Raw genomic sequence first — 12,337 nt, 5'->3', positions numbered from 1 at the left:
ACACAAGGGGGCTGAGAGGTAGAGGACTTAATGTCATGTCTGGAGTCTGTCTGCTTGAAGAGGCAAGTAGACATGCTGAGAGGAGGCTAAAGGAAATTTAATAATAAAAATGAATAACAAAAACCAAGGAAAAACAGAGGAGGACTAGGAGTACACTTCACCCAGGAAAAACAGGCAAGGTGAAATGACATAAACGATCAGGCAAGCCAATGGACCAATGAGAGAACAGAGGGGGAACAGTTTAGTAGCAGGAGAATGTTTCCTGTCTGCTGACAAAATAAAAAGTTATTTAAAAAAAGCTGTTTGAACAGTTAAATAGCTTATCCGCATAAATACAAAGTGTAGAAGAACCACACTGTTGGTTCTGTTGGACCTCAGCATAGTATTTGACAATGTTTATCATGACAGATTACTGAAACAGGTGGAGAGTTGGCTAGGACTCTCCAGCCCAGTACTCAACTGGTTCCGATCTTACATAAAGAACAGGTACCCCTACGTTCAATCCTGGGACCATGACTATGTAATATCTACATGCTCCCACTAGCTCAGGTTATAACAAGTTAATAGTTAAGGAAGACATAATTATTTACCATAATGACACAGATGACACACAGCTCTACATAAAAATGTCACTAAGTGACTATGAACACATTCAAGTCTTGAGGCTCAAAATAGTTTTATGTGCTAAAAAAAACTGAGAAGTTTCCATCCACTACAATTAACTTGTAAGTTTAATTTGAGAACACCTAGATAACGTCTTTGTGTGTACTCATGGAAATAAGAACTTTTTTTAATATGCTCCTCCAATCAGAACTCCTGATACCTCAGGTATCATTGGGCCTGTTTCTTAGTCATTTTACCTCTTGGATAAGTGAAAGACTAAGTATGGAAACTATGAAACTGTGATGGTGAGCCACACAGGGTAAGATCCACACCTCAGTTTGCTTTGTAGTTATTTAAGTGTTCCTTATTATATGATATTATTTTCTAACACCTCACAATGTTTACATGGAGCGCACACATATTAACACTGCAAGGTCAAAATTCAGTTTTATGTTGTATTAATGCTATTTTCTATGTTTGAGTTAGCCGGGTGTTTGATGTTTGGCTTCCCCTCCCTGATGGGCTGAGGTTCATGAAGTACTGCTCATGGCCTCATCGGACTGAACCACATGCTTCATGCTGAGGGGGATGTTTTGGGATTTATTTCATTGTTTTGTGTTAGTTGTCATGTGACAGCCATTTTGTTTTCCCCTATTGTGTCCATATGGTTTAGCTAAACCAGTATTTAAATCCCCTTATGTGTCATTTCAGGAGGTCCATCTGTCTTATGTCCGTTTGAGGGTTTTGTCAGTCATGTCTTTGAGTTTAGTATTTTTCATTGACCTCTTTTATTGCAGTGCCTGTCTAATTATTGTTATTAGACAATAATTAGACGTACTTTGGGGTAAATAAAACCCACTTTTTTTCATTCAACACCTGTGTTTCTCCATTCTGTACTGTTTGGTCCCTGACAGAAACAGATATTAATAACAGCTGTTATTCTATTAACACCCATTGTGTAGTTCATAAAAGCTTAGCCCCTATTCAGCAGTAAACTTTGGGTGTTAAGACATTTGCAAAAAGGTTTTTATTCAGGGCAGGTGGATGAGCACGCTTTGTCCATCAGACACATTTTCTCCTCTTAGCCACATTTTTTAGACTCGAAGGACTGACAAGCAGCTTTTATTTTTCACTGGTGCTGTCATGTAATTTTACATCATTACATACTTACATCAAGTAATGTGTGGTTAAGAGGTTATGGTCATGTGTGCCAGACTCATAATTACATGACCTTTACAAGATAAGCTTGTATCTAGATATGAGGAACTCTGTCTTGCCTACGGACAATCTGTAGCCTTCTAATTTAAAACCGTCTCTTCTAAGCTTAGTGTGACACTTTAAATGGTAAGCTGACTTCAGAATTGGGTTAGGGTTAGGGTTAGGGTTAGGGGTTAGGGTAATCAGCAGGATTATATACGTTGCAAATCAACTAGGTACATTTACACCAGCCCTGTTCAGTCCACTTTATTGGAACTTTGTTTGCCTAGAAAGTCTGGTTCATCTGGGAAGGTATGAATTCGCAACTGAACTTTGATTCACCTCCAAACCTCCGTCTCAGTTTGGTTGAAGCGAACTCTGGTGCGGTTAAAATGTATATATGAACGCCAAGCGGACAGGAAAGTGCTCCAAAAGCAGAAAGTGCAATAAAAAGCACAGCGCATTCTGGGTAAATACAACAAAAGTGAGTCTAGTGTTAGCGGGAGGAACGACTCGCTAAAGACACTTGGCCAAAGAGAAAAAGGAAATCCTCCAACCATTAAAATCAAATTTTGTTTGAAGAAGGAAGTTGTGCTCAAGGTCTTCTTCAGAGGTTTTCATGTAATTTCTTCTTGGTTCAGCGCCACCAAAGGTGAGGAGGTAAACGGGTTTTTCAAAGGCTTTGATTTGTTTGACACAGCAAAGAGGGAAAGGGCTGGAAATACAGTATATCAAATGTTGCAATATTGGTCCCCAATCAAACAAAGTCTACTGGACTAACAGGTGGGAAAAAAACCCTTAGATTTATATAGTCCTGTCATAGCATAAAACCTTTGGACCACCTAAAAAGTCTTTTTTTTTTTTTTTTACGTGTTATTTGCTTCACTGTCCAGCCACGCTGTAAGAGCTCCATGAAAAGAAATCACCAAAGCATTGGGATCAACTTACATTTCTCATATTAGTGAAATGTGAGACGCAATTTGGATAAAAACATCTATAAATCCAGGTGATGGATGGAAATGTGTCAAAGTTAAATGAAATTGTATTTCTTACAGGAATATTTGCTTAATATAACTAATAGCAGGTCTATCAAGTAATTTGTTGAGCTTAGCTTCCATGTTATATGATACTATAACAGCTCAGTAGGCTCCTTCCTGCAGTCCTTCCCGCACTGCAGACTTGACACAAATAAAATGAATGTGCTTTCTCCTTTTCAAATTATTCCACTACACATTCAATTATTTCAATACAGATTCAATTGTCTGGCAAACAGTGGGCGCATATTGTTATTTTCTTTTTGAATGACCTGCCTATCCAACGCCTGTCAAGATCCATGCTGCTAGTAGAGGACACACACTCAGGGAAACAAAAAAAAAAAAAACATCACGCACACATGCGCAGACAAACACACACAAACGAACAGCGTTTCTCAGGTAAAGGTTATAGACTTGAAGAATGTTCTCATTACTTCTTTGCACAACCCAATCAGGATGCCGCCTGCTCTGTGGAAGGTGCTCAGTGTGTGTGTGTGTGTGTGCAGAAATGGGTGCGCATGCATACATGGAGATAATGAGCTGGTGGAAAACTCAAAGTGTGAACTTGCGTGTTGAAAGCCAAGGTAGTTTCGAAAACTCTGACAACACTTTCCATCACCTAAACCCTAATGCTGCAGAGCGCATGAGATGGAGCACAATTATATTCATTAACATCTCCTGCTGTCACTCACAGACGCATTATAGCATGTGCTACGTATCAAAATGTCAAAGCACGCTGAAATAAGCTGCACACACAAAAAAATTGCATTTGAATAAATAAACATTTTACAAATGCATTTTTTTCATGGTGTTTGTAGAAGAGAAATTTAATGATTGTTTTGTAAAGGTCAATTTGAGGGTCAGCAATGTGACACACGACCAAAAACTACGTTTCCATTTCAAACATGTGCAAATGTTCTGCTAATGTCGAGAAAACACAATTTTGCGATTGCGGTGTTTTGATTAAATAAGAGATCAAGTTAAAATTATGCATCAATAAGCTTGTTCATGCGATAAGACATTAAGAAACAAACCGCACCATCATCCTCCTACTGCTTCCTGTGATCCTCTATGTGATTTGCACCAGTGGCAACATCTGGTTGTTGATCATGTGATGTGAAAAAAGTTTTTCCATTGCAGTTTTGAAAAATGAACCAATATAAATACGGTCAAAAGAACACGTCATTCAAGCACCAAAACCTCGTATCAGAAAACAAGCATTTCTGACAATTGATTTAAGCAAATCTGTTTTGGAAATGTCAAACTGCACATTTATATGGTCACTGGAAACACAGTTTCTCCTTTATCATCTGTGTGTATGACGCTGTCACTCTGCTTTTGTGTTGGAGAGAAAGCACCCAGTAAATTCTGCTGGATTAAACAGATTTGGCACCTCAGGCTGGGATCCACTCCTGGGTTTCCCTTCATTTTGTGCAAAAATGTTCTTTTTAGGATACTTACAGAAATAGAACTTTTTATGTTTTTTCAGTTTTTCTAAAGCCTCTACTGTGTTCCCTCGACAATAAACACAAGAATTGTCCATTTACTGTCTGAAATTTTAACACCTAATATTTCCGTTTTAGCAATTAGAGCATTTATCACACGTGGGTCAAGTAAAGCGTTTTGGGTGGTGAAGCCAAAAATCGCCAGCAACATTGATAGTAATAATTTATTGTAATCATTGATTACAATCATTGATTATAATCACAGTTCCACCAGGGATGTTAACTTCTTCATTCTCTGCAAGAGAATGAAAAGGAAAGCTAACAAAAAAATATTCATATGGCAGTTTATTCAAAAAATTTATTTGAATGGGATTCAATGGCATATAATTATGAAGGGACATAAGCTATTTATTTTAAAATAAATACAGAAGAGAAGAAAATAAATTGTGAGAAATAAAAATTCATCACTAGGTACATTTTATGCAATTTCCGTCAAGACAGCCAGAGTTATGCAATTACAACATTCAAAAACACATAAAGCGTCCAGGGACCCTGGAGGGACGAGCCAAGCATTCATTAAAAAGGAAAATGTCTTTACTTTGGGACAGCCAATTTTCTGCTGGCTGTATGTTGTGGGAGAGTTTGTGCTTGGCTGTTTCCTGTGCTGTGCTGTGGCAAACGTGTATTTATTTATTTATTTTATTTTTTTTATTCATCAAGTCTTATCAGTTTGTGCCATCTGTTTGAAAAATATTGGAAGGAGCGACGTACACGGTGCAGGTAAAAGAAGAAAGGAAAAGTAATAACATCGGGATTATTTCTTTCAGTTGCAGCTTTTATAAGAGCAGGACCTTGTGTCACAGAGCTAATCAAAAACAGCGAGATCAGGCCATGGCTTTGAGGCTGACACAAAGGGCTGCTGGGGGTGAAAGAATGATTTTCATGTCCAAAGACTTGGTGCGACCATGTTGGCTAGAATCCCACTGAGTTGAACTGTTGCACGTTGCTGATACATCCGGGTGTAAAAGTTGAATGCATTTCCACGTACAGTACAGCAGCAGTGGCTGCATGTCCAGCTAACACACACACACACACACTCACACACACCCACACACGCCCACACACACGCCTCTCAGTGTTGGAGGGAGGCAACACTTCAGATGAGCTCAGAAATGAAACAGTCTAGAAGCACTGCCACTGAGCTACAGCTAACTGTACAGAGAAATTCAGATAAAATAGCTACTGATAATAAAATGTTAAGCAGTATTATTTTTTTTTTCTTGAACTGCATGCTAATCACAAAAATAAATCAGTGTGGTGCCTGGATGTCACTCACTGGAACCCGCAGGAACCCTTTTGTTTTCACAGATTTTCCATCAACATTATGTGTCGGGGTTCCCTTTGAACACAGAGGCTGGTATTTGTGTAAAGTAATGCTATTAGCTTCCTTGGTTTACAGCTACTGAATGCTGTTTTATTCTAATACTGGGTGTAGTAAAAAAAAAAAAAACACACACATCCCAAACAAATGATCAAACTGATTGCTTTAACTTTTTCACATAAATAACCATATGTTCCTATATGTTTTAGTAGAACTTTAAACTGGATTATAATCATATAGTGGTGGATAACTGTAAAGTAACGGGAAAATGTTTGGGTATTAAGATTTTATATTTTTCAAAGCTGAGATCAATACTTCATAGAATCAACTTTATTTACTTTCCATTCATTTGGTGTCATTTTATAGCACAATCGAGTAACTATGGTACCTTCAGTTGTAACGTTGTAACTAACGTTTGTGACAAATGAATAAAACCACTGTACGTAAAGCAATGAATTTTAAATAAGTTGGCCAACAGCCTCAGGAGACCAGTGGACTAATTACCATTAGAATCCGAATTTTCTAATTTGAATTACCACTGAATTTACAAACTAAATTTACAAATCCAATGGTGTGTTTTACCTGAGATCCCTGAAGTGGCCTTCTTTATTTATATGGCACATTTGTAATCCCTATAACTGTGATGTTTACGAGCATAAAGAAACATTCAAACTCGATTGATTCTATTAAATGAAAATATATACTCTAGCTATTTCTCAAGCCTTGAACTTCTTAAGTGTCATCATAGCTTAAGGTAATAAATCCCAAACATACCCTTGAGTATATTTCCACTGTTGTGAACATTTAATTGACTGTTTGGCATTTTAAAAAATAATAATGAGTGTCAGCTCATCCTTACACCTTATTTGTAATGAATTCGACCTTTGACCTGTGGTCTTCTTCTGACTGGCAGCAGTGACTCACACATATTGTTTGGTCACAAATGTGTGGTTTTTTTTTTACTTTAATGTTATTCTTAATGTTAAACAGATTTAGAAACCATACCAACTTACCTTGAACATGAATCTAAATCTTGTCATTTCAAGACATGTAATGCTTGTTTATAGTTTCTAAATGACCTTTGAAACAAAATGACTTCTTTCAGAGCTGCAGTATGTACCTTTTATCAAAAGAAAAACAAATTATTCAAACTTTCCTGAGCGTTCTGCTCTGTGACGAGCGTTCTGCCATACTGTCATGTTGTGACAGTACAGTATGCTCCCCATGCTAACTAGTAGCAACCACTCAGAGCTAGTGCTGTCAATTACCCCTGCATGTGCTTCTTCCTGACGGCTGAGCCAGTTATGAATGCTAAGCTAGTTAGCATGGACACCAATGACAGTGGATAAGCGGTTTTCATGTCACAGTGATTTGTTTCTCCACCATTAGCACATTAAACAGGCAGTACACAGGGTTGATTGACAGCACTGAGCCCCTCCCCCTGGCTGTGATTGGTTGTTTTTGGTCAGAGGCGAGGTATTGCTTCAGATGGCAATAGCAGCTCAGGGAGAAGCTGGAGGAGAGCGATCTTTTCAGATTATCTGTCTCATATTATATTGTCATGACATAATGTGACAGTTTTAGCAAATATGTATTAAAAAAAACACCTATATTTTATAAAAGTTAGATACAGCAGCTTTAAATCATACCAGAACATGAAAACCTGGAAATCTGAAATGTTTGGTTTCAGTCACCAAACGTTGGTGACTGAAACCAATATTTCAGTCACGTTTAAGATGTTTTCTTGAACATCTTTTGAAAACGTTCATATTTACATTTCAAGCTTACAAAGTGTGCTAGAGCTACAGTGTGAATAATCTGATCATTTCTTTTAATCGACTAAGAATAACTAAATGCTTTTAACGCAGTTACCTTTACTTGCGTAACTTTTGGGAAAAAATTTACATTTACAAGTTTTCTTCCGACATTGGAAGAAGATATTGACTTTGTTGGGATTCCTGAAAACTGCTGAGGAGACTTAGATCTGGTATTTTACCCTGGGGCTCGTGGTTCCTAACACATTCAGATAGTAAAGAACAATGAACAGAATGATGGGAAAGTTTAGGACATGGAGGGAGGGGAGTCTCTGATTTCCATTGTTATCCCAGAGAATAATACACTAATAGTGACTTCAGTCGCTGGAACTGACTCCATCCTGAACAAGTGAAGGAGCACAGTTAGGTATCATTGGGTTTATGGATAATTAAAAACTCAACATCACTAATAATACTCTAGAATAAAGCACCTCCCACTCAGTTATTAGATTTAATTTGAATAATTTATAAAGTAGGACTACATAGTCAATGCGTGGGTGATGCCAGGTGCAACCTGAAGTCACATTTACAAGCACTTTGAACCTCATTTCTTCCTTCAAAAACTACACTAATTTGTCCGCTACTGTAAAGTGTCACCTTAAATAGTCTTTGCACACACCCACACACACTGGCAGGGCTTCTCAGCTAGAATCACTCCTGTGGGTGTCTGGTGGATGAGAGAGTTCTTTAAACACTCAGAACACACAGAGTTTTAGAGCTGGAGATTACATCGACTAATGTTTTTTTTCCTGCAACGACGCTCAGTTGTTGCGAGGTTTATCGCAAAGTTCTGTCTATATAATGAAAAAGCCGACTGATTTTCATTAACATTCAAAACTTTCGGACATTCATCAGGCAATTGGTTAACCACATATTTGGTTTGTACGGAATCATTCGTACGTTTTGTGACTTGAAGGGTAAACTGAGATGACCGGCGAAGGCTGATGGGAATCAAACATTTCTTGAAATCCGGTGAAGACTCTCCTGATGAAGTCAAACATCCAGGAGGCAAACAAGACGGATCGCTCACTTCCTTCACATTTACTTTCTAACTTTTGCATCCCTTTTCCTTCCATCTCTGCCTCTCTCCTCTAACCCCTTCATTTGTTCAGACCTTTCCTCAATCTCTCACTTCCCATCTCTTTGATTACCGTTAATCTCTTCAGACATTCTTCAATCTATGTTTCTTCCTCCTCGTCCTCCTTGACCTCCTCCCACTCCTACTCACACTCCTCCTCCACTTCCTTTGCTCTGCATATTAAAATGCCTTGTTAGGATCCTGTCAGTGTTCCTTCACCGTTTCTGTCAAATAAAAAGAAAATAACTCCTAAAGAGCATCTCATAAGCTTTGTGGAGATCAGTCTTTCTGTCCTTCCCTCCTGCTGTTCCCCTTCGCAGAGATTAACAGATTATCGCCGCCTCCCACTGGAAGAATGTCTGTTTGTCAAGTTAAGTTAAGACCCAGAGTGAGGGGAAAACAGATATGGTGTTTTAAAAGTTTAGGAGTCATTAAATAATAGTGAGTTATATTAGTGATTTGAAAAGTTTTGAAGTTTTTCCTAAAGTTATGCAAACAAGTTCTGTTTATGTTATTTGTTTCAAGTTTTTGTAGTCATCTCTTTATTTTGAGGGTGTTTTTTTATTTTTTTTATTTTTTTTTTATGTAAACACAAAGGTGAAACCAGAAATTAACACACACTGTATAAAAAATAGTTTGTTTGTTTTTTTTAGACAAAACCTTTTCTGTTTTAGGAAAGTTCGCATCAACAAAACTATTGCTGTAACTTCTAACAGTGCAACGGGAAGGTGAACAGAACAAACATGTTGGATCTTTTACTGGAGGTGGAAAAAAGGTCATGAGCACCACTGTGTTCATCAGTAAAAGTGCTTCCTGGTGTGACATCATGGAAAAATCAAAGGACGTCATCAACGACATTGGGGAAAAAAATGATGGATCTGATTCATCTTTGGGTGGAATATCTAGATCGCAGAATATCCACCATTCATCTGCTCAATATGGACATATAAACCAGATGCATTTGGAGACAAAGACTTTCGTTTTTTGGAGGTAAAATTTGTTCCGTTGTCTTAATTCAATGAAGTTAAAGTGGTTTTAGTGATCATAGTTGTTCTTGGTGGAAAAGGGAAAGTTGGTAAGTTAAAGAACGCCAAGCCAACTGTAAAGCACAAGGATTACAACATTGTGCTGCAGGCAGAGTTTTGCTGCAGGAGGGACTGGTGCACTTCACAAAGCAGAGCACAAACTATTGAATCAACATCAGGAGAAAGCCTGGGCATAAATGGGGTCTTCTGAGCAGACAATGATCTAACTATGCAGACAGATTTGCTGCAAAATGGCTTAAGGACAATAAAGTGAATTTTCTTAGTTTGGTGGCCTGACTAGGTTTCCTTCTGCCAGGAGGAATGGACCAAAAATCCTGCAAACAATACAGAGGAACCGTGAAGAACACCCAAAATGTTTGACCCGAATCATACAGTTTAAATAGCAGTGATACCAAATACTAAATAAGTATCTTAACTTTTGAATTTAGAGAAAAAATCTTTAAGATATCCTCTGTCTGTAACATATTACCAGGCTAACTGGTCATCCCTGCTGACTTAAAGCAGGAAAGGCTTGTGTCTGACTCAAAGACACCCTGTGTCTGACAGGGTAAAAAACGGCTGAGCGTCTTTCTGCACAACATATGTAAACTGAAGGACTGTTAGTTTGTTGTTTTTTTAAGGATGAATATGGTGTTAAACATGAAAAGATCATTTATGCATGTTAAATTTTTAACAGAAGCAGAAAGAACGTAGCTTAATTAGGAAAGACAGGAGGTGGTGATAATGCAGCTTAATGTTGGATGTCACCTGCCGAAAGAAATCCAAGAAAAGTAACATGAACAAGATCAGTCAGGTAAAAAATGAGTATATAGTTTTATACCCAGAATAAGACTGTTTAGGATTAGGTATGAAGAATACATGATTGTGCTTGAATTGACCAGACACACATGCTTTCACTTTGCCATCACATGTTGAATGCATCCCTGCTAAAATTCACATTTTTCCAGTTTTCTAGCCAGTCCTGGGTGAACATACTGTACATTACACAATCTCAGCTGAGACTGAGACTCTCTTCCTCCTGCTGCTGCTTCCCTCCAACATGCCACCTTGTTTTCTTGCACATTCCGGTGTAGGAGGTGTTGTGCAGTCTGCACGGCGACAGAGAGCTGTGTTTGTAAAAAAAAAATCAGCACCGGCTCAACAGTTAAATATGGAGATTTAGTCACATGTCGTTTTTGATTATTTGGGGAAGTTACTCAGCTTTCTGATGCAGCATTTTGCTCTCTTTAACATTCCTCTGGGTTCCCATGTTGAACCCACATGACCATTCAGTCACGTGAACCCCACGGGGCAAACGGCAATCAAAGCTTTAATCAGGGATTTTTGTTCTATCAAGACAGGAGAGAAAAATGTAAATTTGCTCCAATCAGTGGGGTTTTTAGCATTATTTTAGCATTATGCTGAATGCTGAGGCCACATTTATGTTTTGCTTTATGCATGAATATTTACAGGTGGATATTTACAGACAGAAAGTTTTTTTTTTTTTTTATCTTAAACACATAATGTTTATATTTTTGTACAGTTTTTGGCTTAATTGCAGCTCTAAATGTGTTGCTCTTGTATCAATCTGTATACTTCAGTTAACGATTATTCGCTTACTAAATTAGCTGATGATTATTTGAATAATCGATCCATCACGATTAATCTGAATAATTGTTTCAGTCCGAGCAGAAACTAACTCAAAGCGTGACAGTGCTGTTGTACTCTCTCATTGCCGTGTGCTGTGTTGTTTATCCATTCCAAACTTCTTGTTTTTTTGTTTGGTACTTGCACTGCTTGTGATTGAGCCATGATGTGTAAATAAAAATGAAGCGCAGAATGTCATGAGTAAAGTGGTTCTGACAGGACGGGAGAGGCCGAGTTTTGGTATTCCACATGCGCTCAGTTGGGCTGTTAAGATGTGAGACGTAATACTCTGAACACAACCAGCAGAGTTGTTATGATGCAGTCCAGTCACAAAGAAGCTGCGAGTTACAAGCTGAAAATCATCTTATCTATGCAGGTGGACAGATGAATTACCCATTATTTATTTTTGACACCTACAAAAGGCTTTCAGAGTAATGCGTTTCAGCTGGATGCTTTCTTCATGACTGCACCGCGTTACGCGTCTTGCTTGTAGATGGGTCGGTTCCTGAAAAGATACAGTGACTCTCAAAAGTCTACAGTCCTCTGTTAAAATGGAAGTTTATGATGTTGCAAAAAAACAAACAATTTTTTTTCTTTTTTTTCATTCTAATCCTGAAAAACAAACACATTTCATGACATTTTGTACGACATTTAGAATAGAATAGAATAGAATAGAATAGAATAGAATTCAACTTTATTGTCATTGCACTGTCACAAGTACAAGCAGCGAGATGTAGTTTGCATCTATCCAGAAGTGCTCTACGAGATATAAATATTTATTTCCAGATGTACAAGACTATGTATGTATGGACTATAAGGGGTTATAGCAAGAGATATAGATATTGTGTATAAATATAAATATGGGAGCTATATGCACAGATTATACAGATTATACAGAATATACAGAATATACAAGAATGTTAGGGAATGGATTATAGATAAATAATGGCAGATAAAATTTACAGGTTGTATGTGTGTGTGAAGAAAACAGTCCGTGATGTGTGTGTGTGTGAGGATAGTCCATGTGTTATTGTTGTATGAGAGGATAGGGGAGTACAGTCCTTATAGTTTATGTTTTATGTCGTGAGGCGTTCAAAAGCGTGACAGCTGTGG

Source organism: Xiphophorus hellerii, chromosome 4, assembly GCF_003331165.1.
Source record: "Xiphophorus hellerii strain 12219 chromosome 4, Xiphophorus_hellerii-4.1, whole genome shotgun sequence".
In the NCBI taxonomy this organism is placed as follows: domain Eukaryota; kingdom Metazoa; phylum Chordata; class Actinopteri; order Cyprinodontiformes; family Poeciliidae; genus Xiphophorus; species Xiphophorus hellerii.
The sequence above is the reverse complement of the archived record's forward strand: the minus strand, read 5'-3'. Positions refer to the sequence as shown.